We start from the raw sequence: 11,145 nt of genomic DNA, 5'->3' as shown, positions 1-11,145 counted from the left end.
ACTCCCCGTAGAGTGAAAGAGGTATGTGATTGTAGGTGTGGGTAAGGATGACAGAGCCAGAATATTACAGTTTACTGGGAATTTATTTCCTTAACACAGTAATTGTGGGGGAAAGGGGCTGTACTGAACCAAAACAAAGAAAGTAAAAGTTAGTCCTCCCTCCTACCTTACCTGCCTACCCACTACTTACCTAACCTTAACACCACCTGGCATGCTAGCCAAAATACAGTGGGTGGTCCGCCCAGGTCTTACCTAGTGTGCATAGACAGAGTAAACACTACGGGTATATGTATGCCCGCAGGCCTCTTAATACAAACTTAAAGTGAACAAGTTCAATAATCATAAACAGTCCTATTGGCACACACATACCTCAGAAGTAGCAGCTACAAAATATATCCAATAAAACTGTCTGAGCAACAACAAACACAGGACATCCAAGAAGCTCTCTTTTCTAACAAAGGAACACTGGCTTTTATCCAGCTGCAGAATGAGTTTGTAATTGCCTACAACTGTATCCCCTAACGAGAGGGCGGGATCAGAGCTCCAATTGGGCCAAACAATCAGCTGCTTGGGGGAATCCAGGAAGCCATTTCCTGAAATACACACAACACACAACACTGAAATACCCACAACACAGAAATGTAACACTTTTGTTTAGCAAGCTAAACAATTAACCATAATCCCAACACATAGCTACAGTACAAACAGATTGTCATAGCTAGCCACTGTCGTGTCTTTGGCTATGCCGGATTAAGTGGTATGACATGCTATTCTATAAAAATCATTATTACCGGATTAAGCTAATCAGGTTGATAATTAACTAGAAAGTCGGGGCACCACGAAAGAATGTTTATAGAGCTGTTATCTTCCGAATAAACTCTTAAAGACCTAGTAATATCTTACATCAATAGCAGTCAATATTCATCGTCACCTTATTTCAGTCTCATCTGAAAGTTGTAAATTCTTGGTTATCTTCATGAACCCTGGCTAACAAGTTGAATCAGCAATACAAACTTTGGTTTAATTATTTATTTACTTAATACCTAACTAAATCACACAGAATTACATATACACAAAATGGATCATACATTGATTACTAATTATGTCCTACAAGAAAACGTCCCTGGGGGACGGAACCTGTATGACGGCTGGTTACATAAAAAGAGGGGGTTGGGCTTGAATGAAAGCGCGGGAGGACTGAAGAACAAAGGGGGAAGCTATGCTATCGTAAATACAGAATCTTATGCATTCTAAATAACCGCCCCTTTGGAAAAGGAAAATGCAATAAATATTTACTCTGAGCTGCGCCTCAATAGGTTGGTTGTAGATGGAAGGCCGTGTTGCCCAACAGATCTTCCTGTCCTCAGAAGAATATCTCTGGTGGTAAACTGGATACGTTGTAGTATCGTTGTTGTGTGTTAGACTGGATCTGTCATCCGTCCTTTCCTAGCCCACGTTTACAGCGGCCGCTGCTCACTCAACAGCTAGGAGGTATCACTTCTGTAGTGAATAAGAGTTCAAAGTTCATACCATTCGCAACCAAAGCTCACGCTGAGGTTAGCTTAGTTCTGTAGTTGACATGTTAGTCCTTTTAACGTGGGACCGTCGTCCTCACCTCGGAACAGGAGGTAACATTTTCGTCAAGGGCTTTATATAGTGGTAGGAGAGAGGGCATGTTTCATAGTTTACAACCAATGTCTCTTCACATGGGCGGGCCACTGAGTGAGCAGAGCTTCACCCTTATGAAAACCCAATTCTCTCATTTGGAAGCTAAAATTCCATTTGAAACTATTTGTGAAAAGATTATATTTAAACATTTAAATTGCACAACAATTCCATGTGAATCTGATAACTATAATGTGTAGACTTTCCAGGATACAGTTTATGTCATCCTATCATTAATAAGAATGTATCAGGTGACAACCAAACTGACATCATATTCATTAAGTACCAACGCATATTTTCAACTGGTTGGAAACCGAAATATGGTTCATTTCCCCCCACCTTTTGATGTTCCCCGACTGTTTAACAAAGGCTTTTCAAGAGTGCTTCAGTAGAGTCAAAAGAGGAAAGGGAGAAAGGTATTTATGGGGGGGTCATAAACCTTACCCACAGGCCAACGTCATGACACCACCTTGAATGAAATGCTGGATTATGAAACTGCAGGTAGCTAAAGCTAACCAACTAGGTTCAACGTTAGCTAGCTAGCTAACATTAGGCTATAACTAGAAATGCAAATGGCTTTCTGAGATACTAATAATATTACTACACAGATCATACATGTCAGCTAGCGAGCCAGCAAGCTAACATTCACTAGCTAGCTAACAGTAGACTTTAACTTGAAATTAAAATGGCTTTCTGACAAAATTAGAAATATATAATATCAGAAAACGTAGCTAGACTCTTACCCATATACATGGATGAACAATTCACAGCAGCGTGTCTTTTCCATTTGGTTTGTAGCTAGCTGCAGCTTGTTTGGTCCGTTGTTGTGTCAAGTCACTGCGTTTCACAATGACAGCATGCAGGAAGTAGTCCATCACAACTTTTTCCCTCTGATCTTTGTTGATAGCGCCTGCTAAATTCAGGGAAGCAATGTTGTTGAGAGCAGAAGCAACACTTTTGCAGTTCTCCATGGCTAACGTTATATCTTTCAAAAAAGTTGCGGTAGCAAGGATTATCTACACATACTGACCAGCTCATGTCATAGACAGAAGCTTGCTACATGGCAGACCAATCCGAAATCATCTCTCGGCATGTCCAGCCCACCCATTATCTCAGCCTATCATGGTTAGCGGGGATGGTTCCTGTCTTTGTCCGTGGCTAAACCAACTAGGCTTGTAATTTAACAATTTTATTCGTATTTACAGATGGCATACACGTTTGTTATTAAGCCACATGAAATAAAACAAATAAGTTCAAATCCCTCTCCTAGGAAGTAGTGACATGTGACATACGCCTAGCTTCTTGAAACGGGTCAGATACCCCAGCCTGACAGTATAAAGGTAGAACTCCATATCAAAGCTCAACCAGACAGACAGGGTAACCTCCATTTCATAATTTTCACCAGGTCTGTGTCTCACCAAACGGTGTGCGCCACAAACACCAGAAATATTCTCTCTCATCTTATCCACCTCTATACTTAACGCCACTGATCACTCCTTTGAGCGGTGCCCTGCTCCGGAGAGCAAAGCATGACACAGGCCGAGCCCGAGGCGTGTGACATGAAGCACCTGCTGCCTCTGGGTGGAGGATACCAAAAAAAGAAAAAATCCACTTCGCAAAACTTTGGCAGATGTAACAGTTCCCAGTTATTCCTTTACCCAACTTGAAACATATTGATCGGCCAAAATGCATGGATCCACTTTTTTCAAAAACCTCATTCCTACCTATTCTCCTTGCCCTCACTTTTCCTGGATCTTACAGTATTCAGTTGGCTTCTCTTTCCCACCTTGTTCCACATCTCTTGCCATTTGTTTTTAACCAGTGTTATCAACCCCTTGGCTTCTGCTTTACTGATTGACAATTCCATTTCAACATTAGGATGTTTGAGAGCCTGCTTGGCGATAACATCCACCTCATTACCCTCTACTCCCACATGAGCTGATACCCAGAGGAAAATCACAAATCCCCTTATCTGTCTCACCCTATACAAACACAGCAAAATCTCATGCAATACGTCTTGTCTGCTCCGAGACACAAATTAATTTAAGGAGTCAGAGAAGATGACTACCCTGTCTGGCCTCATCTCCTTCAATTACTCTGCAGCCAATAATATGGCCAGGTACTCCATTGTTGTCACGGCCGTTTAAAGGAGTGGACCAAGGTGCAGCACGATTGGAATACATCTTTTAATTCCACGAAGAACACTTAACAACCGAAACGTGCCGCCAACGTAGTGCTCACAGGTAACTAAACATGGACAACTACCCACCAAACCAACATGGAAAATGGCAACCTAAATAGGCTCCCCAATCAGAGACAACAATAAACAGCTGTCTCTGATTGGGAACCCACTCAGGCCACCATAAACCTACAACCCCTAGACAATACAAAATCCCCATAGATAACAAAAAACCCTAGACACCACAAAAACGAAACAAAAACCACCCCTTGTCACACCCTGACCTAACCAAATAATAAAGAAAGCAAATATAACTAAAGTCAGGGCGTGACAATTGTGTAAACAGATACAGTAAATTATACGTTGCTTTTTTTGTCCCTGCTACCTTAAACTCAGGATCACTAAACGTGGCACCTGTCCTCCCTGTTTTAGGGTCTTTAGATCCATCTGTGAGTATATTCAAGAAAGCATAGTACTGTGTTCGTAATGTTCACTTACAATATTTACTGGATGTACTTCTTCCTCACCAGCTCTCACCGTCTCAAGCAACCCTAGGTCTATCATTGGCTGAGGGAGCAACCAAGGTGGTATAGCAGGAAGAACCACAGAGGGGCTGAACTCCTTCCCAAACAGCCCTATTTCCCTCGTCCTGCCATTACCTATCCACCCAAAACTTTTTCAGTATTCAGATTTTGTTCATGTTCAGAGCACTCTAGGAGACCTTTTTTTGTTGGATGTGTAACCCTATGCCTTTGAAGATTTACCCAATGTGTCATGATAGTTGTTATCTTCTTAACTTTAACAGCATCACTCCCAACTCTAGCTGCAGAGCTGCCACCGGGGAGGTCCTGACAGCTCCACAACATATTATTGGGGCTTGAACCTGGATTAGATCTACTGTAGCTTTTTTCAAAGATGTCTGAGCTGCTGATCCATATGCTACACTTTCATGGTCCAGTGATGATCTTTACAGCACCATATATAGAATTTTAAACGCCATTCTATCTGCACCCACCCACACCATTCCTGAAAGGCAACGCATCACATTCAATATTTCTTTCCTTTGACAACTACTCTGTTGATATGCTCCGCCCATGTCATTCGAGTGTCTAACCAGACCCCCAGGAAACTGAAAACTCCCACCCTCTCCAGATTCCTTCCGTACATCTTCAGGCACATTTCCTTGCCAAGCTTCCTCCTAGTAAAAAACACAGTCTGTGTTTTCTCAACGGAGAACTTGAAGCCCCACATGAGGGACCACTGCTCCACTTCACTGATCGCTTCTTGAACTCTCCCGGCTGTATGGGGAATATTTATTATTCTCTTTCACAGCGCCCCATCATCCGCAAACAATAACCTACCAATATGTGGTCTCACCTGGGAGAATACATCCTCAATCATAATGGAGAACAACAAAGAACTAATGACACTTCCCTGGGGGGTACCATTATCTAACTCACAACTTTCTGACATAGAGCTCCCCACCCTCACTTGTATTAATCGACCCCCCCAAAAATCCTTTATCCAGTAAAAAACTCTTCCTCCTACCCCCATGATATTCAGTTTGATAAGTAAGCCTTCCTTCCATATGATATCAAATCAAATGCCTTCTCTATATTGAAGAAAATGGCTACCACCACCTCCTTATTTCCCTGTGCCTTCCATATGACTGACTCAAGGCACAGTGCAGGATCCATTGTTCCCCTGCCTTTCCTGAACCCGCTTTGATCTGGTGACATCAGGCCTCTGCTCTCCAGGAAGTAAGTCAGCCTTTATGTTATCATCCTTTTCATAAGTTTACATACATGAGATGTCAGTCCTATCAGCCTATAGCTTGATGAAAGTATTAGAAGGGATTTCCCTGGTTTCCATATTGGCACCACTACAGCCTGCTTCCAACTGTCAGGTAGTTTCCCTTCCTCCCACACCTTATTGTAAAAGCCCAATAATTTTCACATTGAAGTGTCACTGAGATGAGCCATCATGATGTAACACATCTCGTCCTTCCCAGAAGATGTTACCCCAGCTTTAGCTATCACTCTCTTCATCTCAGCCAATGTAAAAAGGGGACTCCGGATGTGCTCCTTTGACTCGCTCTCTCCTATGCTGCACCTTTACAAATGGCTGGGCTAACATCTCTGCCTTCTCCATGTCTCTCACTGCAACGGTCTCCCCACTTTTCAAATCTTATTAGCATAATACAAAAATCCCCATAAAAATCTGTCAGTTTAAACTAGAGATGTTTTTTGTTGTTGCATTGGATGCGTCTCAATCCACCGTATGTAACACTTCCGAAGCTGCGGTGAAAGGTGACAGAGCTAGAGCGGTGTTTGTCAGACCATGAGACATCACGAAAATTGGTATTCTCGCAAATCGTCTGTACGAACGGTTTGGCCTACAAACTATTATGACCCCGCTATGGAAAGATGAGACTCTCACGATGGTGAAATTGGTACAGCCGATCTGCCAACTTCTGTCTGTAGCGCCAAAAAGTTTGGGCTACACAATAATATGACCCCTATGTGGAAAGGTGAGACTCTCGCGAACACCTACATGTTCGTTGTTTTGCTCCAGGGCACCCACAGGCCTGAAGGTCCTGTTGAAAAAATCAATGGAAGTACAGGGCAGAGGCCCACCTGTTTTGAGACCCACATCTATTTCAATATATATATATATATAAACATGTTATTTTGGCATTAATATGTGTCACATATCAGTTTGCAAACAATGTAAAAAAGATATATATAATTGAGTTAATAAAGCCGCATACAACCATGGTCTCTTTTTTGTTTTCTTGAGTAAGGCAGCTCAAAAATGAAGGTGTTTCAGCCTAGCTCAGTGCTTTATGTGGTGGTGGGGCGGGCCAGCAGAAAATAGGAGCATTGCATCGTGATTGGCTCAGTATTCTGTCACTCATGGGGACCTTGCGCAATATTCTAGCTTCAGTTGTCCCACCAAGATTTACATGCTAAAATTGCCACTGACTGTATATATGGAGACTGTTTAGTGCTAAAAATAAGGGGTTAAAGACACTTCAGAACAAACTTCCTTTAGATTTTTTGGGGGACTATTTGTTGTTTGATGTAGTGAATCTATTATTCAATGCATTAGTATGGGCTAATAGTAGAAGCCCCCCCCCCAAAAAAAGATCAAATCATTTTTGTATATTTATTTTTTATACTTCAAGGGGTCTTAAAATTCTAAATAAAATAGCTAAAATATTCTTGGTATGACCTTCTTCAACAATTCCATATAGCTTTGCAGAATTTTTTCTGATCGGGGCCGGGCAACTTTGGTCTACTTATTGCCCCGGTCCCTCATAGGGACATAGGGACATCTCACTGGCAAAAACATTTCTGGTCGTGGTGGGTGGGGCTGCAGGAGGGGGCAATAAGTAGACCAGAGCCAGCTGTTCTCTCTCTCGTGTGAGCATGCCAGATATTATGGAGGAATTGTGAGCTCACACAGGGGAAAAAATCATGCTCATGGGGAAAAGCATGCTCATGCGAGAGAGGAAATGGCCACTTACACAGGAACCATGACAATAAAAAATTTAAAAGGTAAACAACCTAAGTAAACGATCTTATTTATCCATCATCTTTCGTAACGCTAGCCAAGGTTTTGTTGCATTCTTCTTCTTCATCTTCTTCTTTTATGGTATTAGGGTATAGTAGTCCATAAAACAATCGTTAGAGGCATATGCCGCCTCCTACTGTGCAGGTGGTAAACTATAGAAGAAAATATCCATTGTAGGAAAAGGGAAAAAAACGTCATCCTACAAAAATAGACATCCCACTCCTTCAGTCGCATTACAGTTCAAGTCACATACCTTGCACAGGCTCAGGGCGTAAAGTTCTTTGCAGGATTTCTTGCAATGCCTCGGCTGTAAAGTTCCAAAAAGCATTCTGCTGCATTCAAAATTATTCAAATTTTCTCATTCCCTTAATGTTATCGAGAACTTATCTAGAGCATGGTTACAATATTCTTAGAATATACAACATTAATGTTCTAGACGTGTTTTATGGGACTATTCAAGAACATTCATGTGTCCAATTTGGTGGGACGTTGATGGAATATTCTCCTAATCTACAGAAAACTGGACACGTTAATGGTCTTTCAACGTTCCCATGAAAGGCGTCTAGAACATTCATACTGTATCTTATATTCTGAGAACATTGCAACAATGTTCTGGGTAAATTCTATTTGACATTTAGGCAATGGTCTCTTGGAAACATTACTTACACATCACAGAAACATTCATATGAAAATGTTAGTTAATGACCTAATGAGACTCTTAAGGGAACATTCTCTAAAGTTGTGGGAATGTTTGTTGTTAGCTGGGTGCTTCTTCTTCATGTGGTTTTCTGCCAGACTATATTGCTTTGTTGGGAAAGGGGAATGGGAAAAAAGATATTGCACCACTATCTAACCCTACATATACACCACCATCCCCAACAAACCCACCACCCCTTCCCACTACTAACATATCCTACATCAGGTCGTCGACCTGTGAGGATGGAACCCTTTCTCTCAAAACCCCTAAAAGCACTAAAATCTCTCACACCCCAAAACATACCTGCTGGTGCTACTATCAAATCAATCTTCTGAGATTTCCGTTCCATCTGAGCAGTACAATTAGTGAACATAGCAATAAACGCCAAGAAACAAACCTCACTAAAATACAAACTATTCAGGTCACTTACTACTGGCTTAACTCACAGGGACCCGCTCAGGCTCCCTCGCCCTTTGCCCATCATCCTCTACTTTCCTCACTGTTTCAGCATATGACACATTCTGCTCTGCTCAAACCCTGGCAACCTCAACCTGTCTCTCTTGCACCGGACACGTCTGATCCCCAGCAACATGGACATCCCCACAATTGTCACACACAGCTTTTTCCAACAAAACTACACACTCCTTTGTCCCATGCCCTCCTGCACACTTCTTACGTCTCAGAATCTCCCACCTACACACTGCTGCAACATGACCATGCACTTGACAACTAGAACACCGTAGTGGGTGGGCTTGGAATAAAATCTCTCACTGGATAACTGACATGCTTTACATGACTTTATCAGGCAAAAACTCTGCATCAAAATTAAAAAGGACAGACAGGGTCTCCTCAGTCTCGTGCTCGCCAACAGTCTGCTACGCACCAAACGGCGAGATCATCTTCAGTTGATACACATCGAAACACAACTCCACTCCAGTTATCAGTCCCTTCAGTGGCGCTCTGCTCCGGAGAGCAAAGCAAGACAGATTTCGTCCCAAGGCATGTGACGCGGACAGACAGAAAATCAACACCAGTCCACTTCTGGATAGTTTGACTGCGTTAACAGTACCCAGCTCCACATATGTGTCTGCCAAAAGATCCCCTTTGTCCAAGAATCTTATACCCACTGGGCCAGAGTCCTCTGAGGCATTATCCTGCTCATTGGGGTGCAGCTCGGAAGTCTTCATCACACCTGAAAACGCTGGTATCTTCGTGCTTCTACACCTGCATTCTAGCTGTTTGGGGTTTTAGGCTGGGTCTCTGTACAGCACTTCAAGACATTAGCTGATGTACGAAGGGCTATATAAAATAAACTTGATTGATTGATTGATGCTCACTTTCGTCTGGTTCGATTTCTGAGCTTTCCCTAACCGATTCCATCTCAAGATTTTTAAGAAATGGAGAAGGTAACCATCACTCTCGTAGCTGATTCATACGTGAAATTAGTAGGCTTGTATTTTGGAGACAAAGGTTTGTATTTAGCACCATTATTTCTGCCTCGTGCCATTCTCCACACTACCGTACTCCTCTGGGTGTGTATACCTGCTGCTGGTTTGTCATGTTAAATTGTGATTAGAGAGCCGGTGTGCCCTGGCGGACAGACTACAAACCAAAAAGTCTTAGCTACACTCTTAGAAAAAAAGGTTTAGATTTGTTCCTAATGGTGTACAGTAGCTTGTCACCGGGGTGGTACCCTGTAAGGTACGTAACTTGTACCTTTAGTTACAAGTACATAATTTTACCCCAGTTCATGCCTCAGATAGTACCTTTCTTACATACGGTATACCTCACACATTCAAAAGTGTGCTTTTAGAAAAAGTACATTTTGCCATTATTGGGAACCACCACAGTGACAAAGCCATTTGTTAACTGAAAGTAGTAAAAAGGTACCTCTGACATAGATCACTTAAACTGATACAACACTTCTACTCTTGGGTGGCCAAAAATAACTGAAAACCACGGCCCAACTAAATCACGCCTCCAATATAATTTCCCAGTGTGCCTTGCCTTTTTGAGTGAATCGTAGAGTTACCACCCATAACTGTATTTGTTAGTGACAAAGACATGGTTGTTGAATTCATAAATGTTCAGTCCAGTGGCCTTCACCAAGTGAGTTCCTAGGTGTAAGTTATCATTAAAATGAAACTCTTTATGACAATACATTACACATCTCAGAAGGCCTTATTTTGAGGCCTAATTTTACCCTAATACAGTGGCCTGAACCTCATGATTTACAGGCCACATCAGGCCTGCAAGTGGGGTTGCAAAATTCCAGTAACATTTCCCAAATTCTTAGAAATCCTGTTTGAAGGATTCTGGATTTCCTCCTTTTCCAAACAGGATTTCTGGAAACCTGGGAAAGTTACGTGAGTTTTCAACCTTACCTGCAAAACACATTATGCTGGCTTGCAAAGTGATGTGTAATTCCTATCGGAATCCAGCAAGTTAATAATTAAGATATCCAACGGTTCACCCGCAACCTGCATTTAGAATGACTGCCAGGGTTGGAAACATTGTGAGGAGACTACCTAAGCTATTTAAAAACTCGAACAGCCATTTCATTAACAGGTGCAAAAAATCTAACTAATTGATGTTATTTGTCTTTGTGTAGCATAAGATTGATCAATCAATAAATCAATCAATCAATGTACATGCAAAACCACAGATATTAAAAACAATTTTAAAAAGTCTACCTACAGTAGAGCATGCTGGGAAATATGATTATGGTACAAATTTGCCTTTTTAGAGTACCATCGCAGTGACAAAGCTGTTCATTTTAGGTGGCAAAAATGTATCGTTGAACCTTTCTTCAATACAATGCTTTTCTGATAAGCAAAGGTACAGATCGGTACCATCAAGAGTTGTGGGTACACAAAATATGTTCGTACCTAGGGAAACAGAAATGTACCTTCATCGTACATTGAAAGTGTGATGATTGTACCTTTATATTCAAAATATTGGGTACCATTATACTAGATTATCTGCACATGTACCCTAAAAGGTACCAAACTGTATTATGTGAGATCAT

The sequence above is a fragment of the Salvelinus fontinalis genome, chromosome 6, assembly GCF_029448725.1.
Source record: "Salvelinus fontinalis isolate EN_2023a chromosome 6, ASM2944872v1, whole genome shotgun sequence".
Taxonomy (NCBI): Eukaryota; Metazoa; Chordata; class Actinopteri; order Salmoniformes; family Salmonidae; genus Salvelinus; species Salvelinus fontinalis.
This window is presented reverse-complemented; position numbering follows the sequence as displayed.